At 44.9% G+C, this 12,339-nt stretch overlaps 13 non-coding genes across 13 annotated transcripts; all 13 read right to left on the bottom strand.

Annotated features, from left to right (window-relative positions):
- Window positions 1–282: 282 nt before the first annotated feature.
- LOC139339746 (U1 spliceosomal RNA) lies at window positions 283–447 on the bottom strand. Its single transcript, XR_011602875.1, has one exon. It is a non-coding gene; the product is annotated as a U1 spliceosomal RNA (small nuclear RNA).
- A 1,098-nt stretch (window positions 448–1,545) lies between these two features.
- On the bottom strand, window positions 1,546–1,663 carry LOC139339685 (U5 spliceosomal RNA). The gene has a single exon (XR_011602814.1). It is a non-coding gene; the product is annotated as a U5 spliceosomal RNA (small nuclear RNA).
- A 373-nt stretch (window positions 1,664–2,036) lies between these two features.
- LOC139339635 (U2 spliceosomal RNA) lies at window positions 2,037–2,227 on the bottom strand. The gene has a single exon (XR_011602770.1). It is a non-coding gene; the product is annotated as a U2 spliceosomal RNA (small nuclear RNA).
- An 841-nt stretch (window positions 2,228–3,068) lies between these two features.
- On the bottom strand, window positions 3,069–3,233 carry LOC139339759 (U1 spliceosomal RNA). The gene has a single exon (XR_011602887.1). It is a non-coding gene; the product is annotated as a U1 spliceosomal RNA (small nuclear RNA).
- Window positions 3,234–4,331: 1,098 nt separating this feature from the next.
- On the bottom strand, window positions 4,332–4,449 carry LOC139339686 (U5 spliceosomal RNA). Its single transcript, XR_011602815.1, has one exon. It is a non-coding gene; the product is annotated as a U5 spliceosomal RNA (small nuclear RNA).
- Window positions 4,450–4,822: 373 nt separating this feature from the next.
- Window positions 4,823–5,013, bottom strand: LOC139339584 (U2 spliceosomal RNA). The gene has a single exon (XR_011602720.1). It is a non-coding gene; the product is annotated as a U2 spliceosomal RNA (small nuclear RNA).
- Window positions 5,014–5,894: 881 nt separating this feature from the next.
- On the bottom strand, window positions 5,895–6,059 carry LOC139339536 (U1 spliceosomal RNA). The gene has a single exon (XR_011602674.1). It is a non-coding gene; the product is annotated as a U1 spliceosomal RNA (small nuclear RNA).
- Window positions 6,060–7,157: 1,098 nt separating this feature from the next.
- On the bottom strand, window positions 7,158–7,275 carry LOC139339687 (U5 spliceosomal RNA). Its single transcript, XR_011602816.1, has one exon. It is a non-coding gene; the product is annotated as a U5 spliceosomal RNA (small nuclear RNA).
- A 373-nt stretch (window positions 7,276–7,648) lies between these two features.
- Window positions 7,649–7,839, bottom strand: LOC139339625 (U2 spliceosomal RNA). The gene has a single exon (XR_011602760.1). It is a non-coding gene; the product is annotated as a U2 spliceosomal RNA (small nuclear RNA).
- Window positions 7,840–8,710: 871 nt separating this feature from the next.
- LOC139339547 (U1 spliceosomal RNA) lies at window positions 8,711–8,875 on the bottom strand. The gene has a single exon (XR_011602685.1). It is a non-coding gene; the product is annotated as a U1 spliceosomal RNA (small nuclear RNA).
- Window positions 8,876–9,975: 1,100 nt separating this feature from the next.
- Window positions 9,976–10,091, bottom strand: LOC139339725 (U5 spliceosomal RNA). The gene has a single exon (XR_011602854.1). It is a non-coding gene; the product is annotated as a U5 spliceosomal RNA (small nuclear RNA).
- A 367-nt stretch (window positions 10,092–10,458) lies between these two features.
- On the bottom strand, window positions 10,459–10,649 carry LOC139339586 (U2 spliceosomal RNA). The gene has a single exon (XR_011602721.1). It is a non-coding gene; the product is annotated as a U2 spliceosomal RNA (small nuclear RNA).
- Window positions 10,650–11,490: 841 nt separating this feature from the next.
- Window positions 11,491–11,655, bottom strand: LOC139339770 (U1 spliceosomal RNA). The gene has a single exon (XR_011602897.1). It is a non-coding gene; the product is annotated as a U1 spliceosomal RNA (small nuclear RNA).
- Between the last annotated feature and the right edge of the window lie 684 nt (window positions 11,656–12,339).

The following is a 12,339-nucleotide window of genomic DNA, read 5'->3' on the forward strand; positions in this document are numbered from 1 at the left end:
CTTGTGGGACACAAAACCCTCTCTAGTTGGCATCCTGCAAAGCTGACCAACTCATCACAGTCAGGTGTCCTGACTCTTTGGTCTGTTTCTGAAAAGTTCAAAACACTTCTGTCATTTGACTAAGACGTGTGGCACGCGCACGTTGGACGTAAAGTTCTTTCTCTCTATTGTAGGAAAAAATAACAAACAGCGACTTGGCATGCGGTTTCTGTCCCTGAGAAAGCAGCCACAGGCCTTGCAGTCACGGCAGACGACCGTTTTGTTTATCTTCAACACTATGACGAGGGGAGAGCGCGTACGCAGTCCCCCACTACCACAAATTATGCAGTCGAGATTCCCACATGTGGGGAATTCGCACAGGTCAGCACATCCCTTAGTGCAATGGATGCGCCTCGCCATGGGTGAACCACCTTGTTGATCATGGTATCTCCCCTGCCAGGTAAGTATGAATTGAAGGTGCCGTTGACAGGCGACTAAGTCCTGGACACGGCAACCTATCTGAGGGTACGGACAAGGCATAATCCCACAGTCAGGTGCCCTTAGCGTTAGCTCACCTTCAGTGGTTGTTGCAGAAAATCACATTGACTCAAAAGATGTTAACTGGCATCCTGCAAAGCTGACCAACTCATCACAATCAGGTGCCCTGACTCTTTTGGCTGTTTCTGAAAAGTTCAAAACACTTCGGTCATTCGACTAAGACGTGTGGTAGGTGCACGTTGGACGTCAATTTGTTCCCTGCTTTTCTATGAAAAAACAAAAAACAAACAAACAGCAACTTGGCATGCAGTTTCTGTCTCTGAGAAAGCAACCACAGGGCTGCAGCAGCATATTCTCCTGAGACCCAGCCTATTCATTTATGTCCTCTGCAGTGGACATTTGGTTTTGGTCTATATCTTTTGAGTCATTTGAGCTACCCTACTAAGTCCTGGTGTGCTCCATAGAGGACATCCTGGCCTTTCCAATGATATCTCACGTGTTTGGGTGGGATGAGGGGAACTTTGTTTTGACGCTGAGACAAAATGGAGACTGCAGCAAAACGCAAATGCCAGGAAAAGAGAAAAGATAAGTCAAATATTGTTAAGATAATGTTTTTTTGGTCATCATATATTTTCTTGTTTAAGAACATGTCAGGAATCATAAATTGGAGTCAGAGTTCAGTTCAAATTTTTGTTAGGAAAAATAATAGTCACGTTATGAATGTTTAATCATGTCAGTTTTGCTCAGTGGTTCAACAAAAGATACAGGCCAAATGTTCAGTTTCATTTAAAAAAATGCATTGACATTCTTGTCAGCCTATTATGATTTCATTGTGTTATGGTAAAAGTGTTCTGTTGGCCACTACAGTGGACATGCTGTAAAATCTGAACTACAAATTTTTTTTTTTTTTTTTTCAAAATTTCTAAATTGCAAGTTGTTGTTTTAGCTCCAAAGAGGCAGGAAATCACAAAAGAAAAAGAAAAATAAAAGAAATTGAAATATACTTTTTTTCTCCCTGAGCGTTTTGTGTGTGTGACCGTCGGCGATGCTGATATTCACAAAAGCACGAGGCTCAGCCAAGAGGCAGAGCCGTCCAAAAATAGGTGCAACTCATTGGTGTTCCTTTCCACGGAAGTCTTTAGTAAAAGGCGAAAGACTTGTGCGATATGAAGAGAAACCTGAGTAAGTACGGCCCTCCCCTGTACGGCAGCCAAGACCTGGTGTCGTCCCAGTCACTTCGCTCATGGTAGGCCTCGCTCCTTGTTGCACTGTCCCGACCGCAACCTCTGGCTGCATTTTTATCAGGCCTCATCCCGCCGTCGATTGCCTTTGCTCCTTCCCCCTTCCCCCGCAGCCGTAATGGCTGACACGCAGTGATCGGAGAGCAGGAGACTGCCGGGGTTCCCAGTCAACAGCCAACAGATTGATCTCCTGCAGGTCGACTTGCAACGCAACGAGCGCCCTCCACGCTGAGCCTGGCTTCTTGATCGGCTGTCAAGACGAGCGACGGAGCTCTCGCTCTGCGTCAAGTTTTGATTTTGATTTTGCACAAGGCTGAAGGAAGGTGCACCGTTCCCAGCGGCACTGCAATACCGGGTCGATGGATGGAGTGAACGGAGCAAGCCCCTTTTTCAGCTCCCAGCGCTAAAAATCCATTTAATATGTTGTCCCCGTATAGAGGACATATCAGATATTAAACTGATAAGAACAGATACTACACTTGATCTTAGCCAAAAGGCCGAGAAGCGATGAGGTTCAGCGGTTTGCTGGCCCAGGCCACCCCCTGGAACAGTGCGCACACGTCGTGGTGCAAGCGTTTGACTTGCGCATAAGTAGGGCAGGCGCTGAGCACCTCCACCCAAGCGCTCCCTGGCTCAGCCCTGGCCGTCTTGTGTGTGTCTGTGTGAGCGACGGCGCTGTTGATATTCACAAATGCACGAGGCTCAGCCAAGTGGCAGAGCCATCCAAAAATAGGTGCAAGTCATTGGTGTTCCTTTCCACAGAAGTCAATTTCAATTTTTCCATTTTGTGACGTTTATTAAGTCCATTGCAGGGGTAACGTCAAAGTACACAAATTACTTACACACGATTACATTTAAGATTCAGCTTTCCCATTTAAATACCATTAAATACCAATCTTTCCATAATTGTTATTTCAGCTAAAACAGGTCATACATCATCAAACAAAGGGGTGTTTGGAACTCTCCACTGCAAAAGCTTTCTTTTCTTTTCTTTTCTTTTTTCTTTTCTTGACTTTTCTTGACTTATCTTTTAGAATATAATCATTCAGATAGATTTCATAACAATTTCTTGTGGGACACAAAACCCTCTCTAGTTGGCATCCTGCAAAGCTGACCAACTCATCACAGTCAGGTGTCCTGACTCTTTGGTCTGTTTCTGAAAAGTTCAAAACACTTCTGTCATTTGACTAAGACGTGTGGCACGCGCACGTTGGACGTAAAGTTCTTTCTCTCTATTGTAGGAAAAAATAACAAACAGCGACTTGGCATGCGGTTTCTGTCCCTGAGAAAGCAGCCACAGGCCTTGCAGTCACGGCAGACGACCGTTTTGTTTATCTTCAACACTATGACGAGGGGAGAGCGCGTACGCAGTCCCCCACTACCACAAATTATGCAGTCGAGATTCCCACATGTGGGGAATTCGCACAGGTCAGCACATCCCTTAGTGCAATGGATGCGCCTCGCCATGGGTGAACCACCTTGTTGATCATGGTATCTCCCCTGCCAGGTAAGTATGAATTGAAGGTGCCGTTGACAGGCGACTAAGTCCTGGACACGGCAACCTATCTGAGGGTACGGACAAGGCATAATCCCACAGTCAGGTGCCCTTAGCGTTAGCTCACCTTCAGTGGTTGTTGCAGAAAATCACATTGACTCAAAAGATGTTAACTGGCATCCTGCAAAGCTGACCAACTCATCACAATCAGGTGCCCTGACTCTTTTGGCTGTTTCTGAAAAGTTCAAAACACTTTGGTCATTCGACTAAGACGTGTGGTAGGTGCACGTTGGACGTCAATTTGTTCCCTGCTTTTCTATGAAAAAACAAAAAACAAACAAACAGCAACTTGGCATGCAGTTTCTGTCTCTGAGAAAGCAACCACAGGGCTGCAGCAGCATATTCTCCTGAGACCCAGCCTATTCATTTATGTCCTCTGCAGTGGACATTTGGTTTTGGTCTATATCTTTTGAGTCATTTGAGCTACCCTACTAAGTCCTGGTGTGCTCCATAGAGGACATCCTGGCCTTTCCAATGATATCTCACGTGTTTGGGTGGGATGAGGGGAACTTTGTTTTGACGCTGAGACAAAATGGAGACTGCAGCAAAACGCAAATGCCAGGAAAAGAGAAAAGATAAGTCAAATATTGTTAAGATAATGTTTTTTTGGTCATCATATATTTTCTTGTTTAAGAACATGTCAGGAATCATAAATTGGAGTCAGAGTTCAGTTCAAATTTTTGTTAGGAAAAATAATAGTCACGTTATGAATGTTTAATCATGTCAGTTTTGCTCAGTGGTTCAACAAAAGATACAGGCCAAATGTTCAGTTTCATTTAAAAAAATGCATTGACATTCTTGTCAGCCTATTATGATTTCATTGTGTTATGGTAAAAGTGTTCTGTTGGCCACTACAGTGGACATGCTGTAAAATCTGAACTACAAATTTTTTTTTTTTTTTTTTCAAAATTTCTAAATTGCAAGTTGTTGTTTTAGCTCCAAAGAGGCAGGAAATCACAAAAGAAAAAGAAAAATAAAAGAAATTGAAATATACTTTTTTTCTCCCTGAGCGTTTTGTGTGTGTGACCGTCGGCGATGCTGATATTCACAAAAGCACGAGGCTCAGCCAAGAGGCAGAGCCGTCCAAAAATAGGTGCAACTCATTGGTGTTCCTTTCCACGGAAGTCTTTAGTAAAAGGCGAAAGACTTGTGCGATATGAAGAGAAACCTGAGTAAGTACGGCCCTCCCCTGTACGGCAGCCAAGACCTGGTGTCGTCCCAGTCACTTCGCTCATGGTAGGCCTCGCTCCTTGTTGCACTGTCCCGACCGCAACCTCTGGCTGCATTTTTATCAGGCCTCATCCCGCCGTCGATTGCCTTTGCTCCTTCCCCCTTCCCCCGCAGCCGTAATGGCTGACACGCAGTGATCGGAGAGCAGGAGACTGCCGGGGTTCCCAGTCAACAGCCAACAGATTGATCTCCTGCAGGTCGACTTGCAACGCAACGAGCGCCCTCCACGCTGAGCCTGGCTTCTTGATCGGCTGTCAAGACGAGCGACGGAGCTCTCGCTCTGCGTCAAGTTTTGATTTTGATTTTGCACAAGGCTGAAGGAAGGTGCACCGTTCCCAGCGGCACTGCAATACCGGGTCGATGCATGGAGTGAACGGAGCAAGCCCCTTTTTCAGCTCCCAGCGCTAAAAATCCATTTAATATGTTGTCCCCGTATAGAGGACATATCAGATATTAAACTGATAAGAACAGATACTACACTTGATCTTAGCCAAAAGGCCGAGAAGCGATGAGGTTCAGCGGTTTGCTGGCCCAGGCCACCCCCTGGAACAGTGCGCACACGTCGTGGTGCAAGCGTTTGACTTGCGCATAAGTAGGGCAGGCGCTGAGCACCTCCACCCAAGCGCTCCCTGGCTCAGCCCTGGCCGTCTTGTGTGTGTCTGTGTGAGCGACGGCGCTGTTGATATTCACAAATGCACGAGGCTCAGCCAAGTGGCAGAGCCATCCAAAAATAGGTGCAAGTCATTGGTGTTCCTTTCCACAGAAGTCAATTTCAATTTTTCCATTTTGTGACGTTTATTAAGTCCATTGCAGGGGTAACGTCAAAGTACACAAATTACTTACACACGATTACATTTAAGATTCAGCTTTCCCATTTAAATACCATTAAATACCAATCTTTCCATAATTGTTATTTCAGCTAAAACAGGTCATACATCATCAAACAAAGGGGTGTTTGGAACTCTCCACTGCAAAAGCTTTCTTTTCTTTTCTTTTCTTTTCTTTTCTTTTCTTTTCTTTTCTTTTCTTTTCTTTTCTTTTTTCTTTTCTTGACTTTTCTTGACTTATCTTTTAGAATATAATCATTCAGATAGATTTCATAACAATTTCTTGTGGGACACAAAACCCTCTCTAGTTGGCATCCTGCAAAGCTGACCAACTCATCACAGTCAGGTGTCCTGACTCTTTGGTCTGTTTCTGAAAAGTTCAAAACACTTCTGTCATTTGACTAAGACGTGTGGCACGCGCACGTTGGACGTAAAGTTCTTTCTCTCTATTGTAGGAAAAAATAACAAACAGCGACTTGGCATGCGGTTTCTGTCCCTGAGAAAGCAGCCACAGGCCTTGCAGTCACGGCAGACGACCGTTTTGTTTATCTTCAACACTATGACGAGGGGAGAGCGCGTACGCAGTCCCCCACTACCACAAATTATGCAGTCGAGATTCCCACATGTGGGGAATTCGCACAGGTCAGCACATCCCTTAGTGCAATGGATGCACCTCGCCATGGGTGAACCACCTTGTTGATCATGGTATCTCCCCTGCCAGGTAAGTATGAATTGAAGGTGCCGTTGACAGGCGACTAAGTCCTGGACACGGCAACCTATCTGAGGGTACGGACAAGGCATAATCCCACAGTCAGGTGCGCTTAGCATTAGCTCACCTTCAGTGGTTGTTGCAGAAAATCACATTGACTCAAAAGATGTTAACTGGCATCCTGCAAAGCTGACCAACTCATCACAATCAGGTGCCCTGACTCTTTTGGCTGTTTCTGAAAAGTTCAAAACACTTTGGTCATTCGACTAAGACGTGTGGTAGGTGCACGTTGGACGTCAATTTGTTCCCTGCTTTTCTATGAAAAAACAAAAAACAAACAAACAGCGACTTGGCATGCAGTTTCTGTCTCTGAGAAAGCAACCACAGGGCTGCAGCAGCATATTCTCCTGAGACCCAGCCTATTCATTTATGTCCTCTGCAGTGGACATTTGGTTTTGGTCTATATCTTTTGAGTCATTTGAGCTACCCTACTAAGTCCTGGTGTGCTCCATAGAGGACATCCTGGCCTTTCCAATGATATCTCACGTGTTTGGGTGGGATGAGGGGAACTTTGTTTTGACGCTGAGACAAAATGGAGACTGCAGCAAAACGCAAATGCCAGGAAAAGAGAAAAGATAAGTCAAATATTGTTAAGATAATGTTTTTTTGGTCATCATATATTTTCTTGTTTAAGAACATGTCAGGAATCATAAATTGGAGTCAGAGTTCAGTTCAAATTTTTGTTAGGAAAAATAATAGTCACGTTATGAATGTTTAATCATGTCAGTTTTGCTCAGTGGTTCAACAAAAGATACAGGCCAAATGTTCAGTTTCATTTAAAAAAATGCATTGACATTCTTGTCAGCCTATTATGATTTCATTGTGTTATGGTAAAAGTGTTCTGTTGGCCACTACAGTGGACATGCTGTAAAATCTGAACTACAAATTTTTTTATTTTTTTTTTCAAAATTTCTAAATTGCGAGTTGTTGTTTTAGCTCCAAAGAGGCAGGAAATCACAAAAGAAAAAGAAAAATAAAAGAAATTGAAATATACTTTTTTTCTCCCTGAGCGTTTTGTGTGTGTGACCGTCGGCGATGCTGATATTCACAAAAGCACGAGGCTCAGCCAAGAGGCAGAGCCGTCCAAAAATAGGTGCAACTCATTGGTGTTCCTTTCCACGGAAGTCTTTAGTAAAAGGCGAAAGACTTGTGCGATATGAAGAGAAACCTGAGTAAGTACGGCCCTCCCCTGTACGGCAGCCAAGACCTGGTGTCGTCCCAGTCACTTCGCTCATGGTAGGCCTCACTCCTTGTTGCACTGTCCCGACCGCAACCTCTGGCTGCATTTTTATCAGGCCTCATCCCGCCGTCGATTGCCTTTGCTCCTTCCCCCTTCCCCCGCAGCCGTAATGGCTGACACGCAGTGATCGGAGAGCAGGAGACTGCCGGGGTTCCCAGTCAACAGCCAACAGATTGATCTCCTGCAGGTCGACTTGCAACGCAACGAGCGCCCTCCACGCTGAGCCTGGCTTCTTGATCGGCTGTCAAGACGAGCGACGGAGCTCTCGCTCTGCGTCAAGTTTTGATTTTGATTTTGCACAAGGCTGAAGGAAGGTGCACCGTTCCCAGCAGCACTGCAATACCGGGTCGATGCATGGAGTGAACGGAGCAAGCCCCTTTTTCAGCTCCCAGCGCTAAAAATCCATTTAATATGTTGTCCCCGTATAGAGGACATATCAGATATTAAACTGATAAGAACAGATACTACACTTGATCTTAGCCAAAAGGCCGAGAAGCGATGAGGTTCAGCGGTTTGCTGGCCCAGGCCACCCCCTGGAACAGTGCGCACACGTCGTGGTGCAAGCGTTTGACTTGCGCATAAGTAGGGCAGGCGCTGAGCACCTCCACCCAAGCGCTCCCTGGCTCAGCCCTGGCCGTCTTGTGTGTGTCTGTGTCAGCGACGGCGCTGTTGATATTCACAAATGCACGAGGCTCAGCCAAGTGGCAGAGCCATCCAAAAATAGGTGCAAGTCATTGGTGTTCCTTTCCACAGAAGTCAATTTCAATTTTTCCATTTTGTGACGTTTATTAAGTCCATTGCAGGGGTAACGTCAAAGTACACAAATTACTTACACACGATTACATTTAAGATTCAGCTTTCCCATTTAAATACCATTAAATACCAATCTTTCCATAATTGTTATTTCAGCTAAAACAGGTCATACATCATCAAACAAAGGGGTGTTTGGAACTCTCCACTGCAAAAGCTTTCTTTTCTTTTCTTTTCTTTTCTTTTCTTTTCTTTTCTTTTCTTTTCTTTTTTCTTTTCTTGACTTTTCTTGACTTATCTTTTAGAATATAATCATTCAGATAGATTTCATAACAATTTCTTGTGGGACACAAAACCCTCTCTAGTTGGCATCCTGCAAAGCTGACCAACTCATCACAGTCAGGTGTCCTGACTCTTTGGTCTGTTTCTGAAAAGTTCAAAACACTTCTGTCATTTGACTAAGACGTGTGGCACGCGCACGTTGGACGTAAAGTTCTTTCTCTCTATTGTAGGAAAAAATAACAAACACCGACTTGGCATGCGGTTTCTGTCCCTGAGAAAGCAGCCACAGGCCTTGCAGTCACGGCAGACGACCGTTTTGTTTATCTTCAACACTATGACGAGGGGAGAGCGCGTACGCAGTCCCCCACTACCACAAATTATGCAGTCGAGATTCCCACATGTGGGGAATTCGCACAGGTCAGCACATCCCTTAGTGCAATGGATGCGCCTCGCCATGGGTGAGCCACCTTGTTGATCATGGTATCTCCCCTGCCAGGTAAGTATGAATTGAAGGTGCCGTTGACAGGCGACTAAGTCCTGGACACGGCAACCTATCTGAGGGTACGGACAAGGCATAATCCCACAGTCAGGTGCCCTTAGCGTTAGCTCACCTTCAGTGGTTGTTGCAGAAAATCACATTGACTCAAAAGATGTTAACTGGCATCCTGCAAAGCTGACCAACTCATCACAATCAGGTGCCCTGACTCTTTTGGCTGTTTCTGAAAAGTTCAAAACACTTCGGTCATTCGACTAAGACGTGTGGTAGGTGCACGTTGGACGTCAATTTGTTCCCTGCTTTTCTATGAAAAAACAAAAAACAAACAAACAGCGACTTGGCATGCAGTTTCTGTCTCTGAGAAAGCAACCACAGGGCTGCAGCAGCATATTCTCCTGAGACCCAGCCTATTCATTTATGTCCTCTGCAGTGGACATTTGGTTTTGGTCTATATCTTTTGAGTCATTTGAGCTACCCTACTAAGTCCTGGTGTGCTCCATAGAGGACATCCTGGCCTTTCCAATGATATCTCACGTGTTTGGGTGGGATGAGGGGAACTTTGTTTTGACGCTGAGACAAAATGGAGACTGCAGCAAAACGCAAATGCCAGGAAAAGAGAAAAGATAAGTCAAATATTGTTAAGATAATGTTTTTTTGGTCATCATATATTTTCTTGTTTAAGATCATGTCAGGAATCATAAATTGGAGTCAGAGTTCAGTTCAAATTTTTGTTAGGAAAAATAATAGTCACGTTATGAATGTTTAATCATGTCAGTTTTGCTCAGTGGTTCAACAAAAGATACAGGCCAAATGTTCAGTTTCATTTAAAAAAATGCATTGACATTCTTGTCAGCCTATTATGATTTCATTGTGTTATGGTAAAAGTGTTCTGTTGGCCACTACAGTGGACATGCTGTAAAATCTGAACTACAAATTTTTTTATTTTTTTTTTCAAAATTTCTAAATTGCAAGTTGTTGTTTTAGCTCCAAAGAGGCAGGAAATCACAAAAGAAAAAGAAAAATAAAAGAAATTGAAATATACTTTTTTTCTCCCTGAGCGTTTTGTGTGTGTGACCGTCGGCGATGCTGATATTCACAAAAGCACGAGGCTCAGCCTAGAGGCAGAGCCGTCCAAAAATAGGTGCAACTCATTGGTGTTCCTTTCCACGGAAGTCTTTAGTAAAAGGCGAAAGACTTGTGCGATATGAAGAGAAACCTGAGTAAGTACGGCCCTCCCCTGTACGGCAGCCAAGACCTGGTGTCGTCCCAGTCACTTCGCTCATGGTAGGCCTCGCTCCTTGTTGCACTGTCCCGACCGCAACCTCTGGCTGCATTTTTATCAGGCCTCATCCCGCCGTCGATTGCCTTTGCTCCTTCCCCCTTCCCCCGCAGCCGTAATGGCTGACACGCAGTGATCGGAGAGCAGGAGACTGCCGGGGTTCCCAGTCAACAGCCAACAGATTGATCTCCTGCAGGTCGACTTGCAACGCAACGAGCGCCCTCCACGCTGAGCCTGGCTTCTTGATCGGCTGTCAAGACGAGCGACGGAGCTCTCGCTCTGCGTCAAGTTTTGATTTTGCACAAGGCTGAAGGAAGGTGCACCGTTCCCAGCGGCACTGCAATACCGGGTCGATGCATGGAGTGAACGGAGCAAGCCCCTTTTTCAGCTCCCAGCGCTAAAAATCCATTTAATATGTTGTCCCCGTATAGAGGACATATCAGATATTAAACTGATAAGAACAGATACTACACTTGATCTTAGCCAAAAGGCCGAGAAGCGATGAGGTTCAGCAGTTTGCTGGCCCAGGCCACCCCCTGGAACAGTGCGCACACGTCGTGGTGCAAGCGTTTGACTTGCGCATAAGTAGGGCAGGCGCTGAGCACCTCCACCCAAGCGCTCCCTGGCTCAGCCCTGGCCGTCTTGTGTGTGTCTGTGTGAGCGACGGCGCTGTTGATATTCACAAATGCACAAGGCTCAGCCAAGTGGCAGAGCCATCCAAAAATAGGTGCAAGTCATTGGTGTTCCTTTCCACAGAAGTCAATTTCAATTTTTCCATTTTGTGACGTTTATTAAGTCCATTGCAGGGGTAACGTCAAAGTACACAAATTACTTACACACGATTACATTTAAGATTCAGCTTTCCCATTTAAATACCATTAAATACCAATCTTTCCATAATTGTTATTTCAGCTAAAACAGGTCATACATCATCAAACAAAGGGGTGTTTGGAACTCTCCACTGCAAAAGCTTTCTTTTCTTTTCTTTTCTTTTTTCTTTTCTTGACTTTTCTTGACTTATCTTTTAGAATATAATCATTCAGATAGATTTCATAACAATTTCTTGTGGGACACAAAACCCTCTCTAGTTGGCATCCTGCAAAGCTGACCAACTCATCACAGTCAGGTGTCCTGACTCTTTGGTCTGTTTCTGAAAAGTTCAAAACACTTCTGTCATTTGACTAAGACGTGTGGCACGCGCACGTTGGACGTAAAGTTCTTTCTCTCTATTGTAGGAAAAAATAACAAACAGCGACTTGGCATGCGGTTTCTGTCCCTGAGAAAGCAGCCACAGGCCTTGCAGTCACGGCAGACGACCGTTTTGTTTATCTTCAGCACTATGACGAGGGGAGAGCGCGTACGCAGTCCCCCACTACCACAAATTATGCAGTCGAGATTCCCACATGTGGGGAATTCGCACAGGTCAGCACATCCCTTAGTGCAATGGATGCGCCTCGCCATGGGTGAACCACCTTGTTGATCATGGTATCTCCCCTGCCAGGTAAGTATGAATTGAAGGTGCCGTTGACAGGCGACTAAGTCCTGGACACGGCAACCTATCTGAGGGTACGGACAAGGCATAATCCCACAGTCAGGTGCCCTTAGCGTTAGCTCACCTTCAGTGGTTGTTGCAGAAAATCACATTGACTCAAAAGATGTTAACTGGCATCCTGCAAAGCTGACCAACTCATCACAATCAGGTGCCCTGACTCTTTTGGCTGTTTCTGAAAAGTTCAAAACACTTCGGTCATTCGACTAAGACGTGTGGTAGGTGCACGTTGGACGTCAATTTGTTCCCTGCTTTTCTATGAAAAAACAAAAAACAAACAAACAGCGACTTGGCATGCAGTTTCTGTCTCTGAGAAAGCAACCACAGGGCTGCAGCAGCATATTCTCCTGAGACCCAGCCTATTCATTTATGTCCTCTGCAGTGGACATTTGGTTTTGGTCTATATCTTTTGAGTCATTTGAGCTACCCTACTAAGTCCTGGTGTGCTCCATAGAGGACATCCTGGCCTTTCCAATGATATCTCACGTGTTTGGGTGGGATGAGGGGAACTTTGTTTTGACGCTGAGACAAAATGGAGACTGCAGCAAAACGCAAATGCCAGGAAAAGAGAAAAGATAAGTCAAATATTGTTAAGATAATGTTTTTTTGGTCATCATATATTTTCTTGTTTAAGAACATGTCAG

Source organism: Chaetodon trifascialis, chromosome 11 (genome assembly GCF_039877785.1).
Source record: "Chaetodon trifascialis isolate fChaTrf1 chromosome 11, fChaTrf1.hap1, whole genome shotgun sequence".
Lineage (NCBI taxonomy): Eukaryota > Metazoa > Chordata > Actinopteri > Chaetodontiformes > Chaetodontidae > Chaetodon > Chaetodon trifascialis.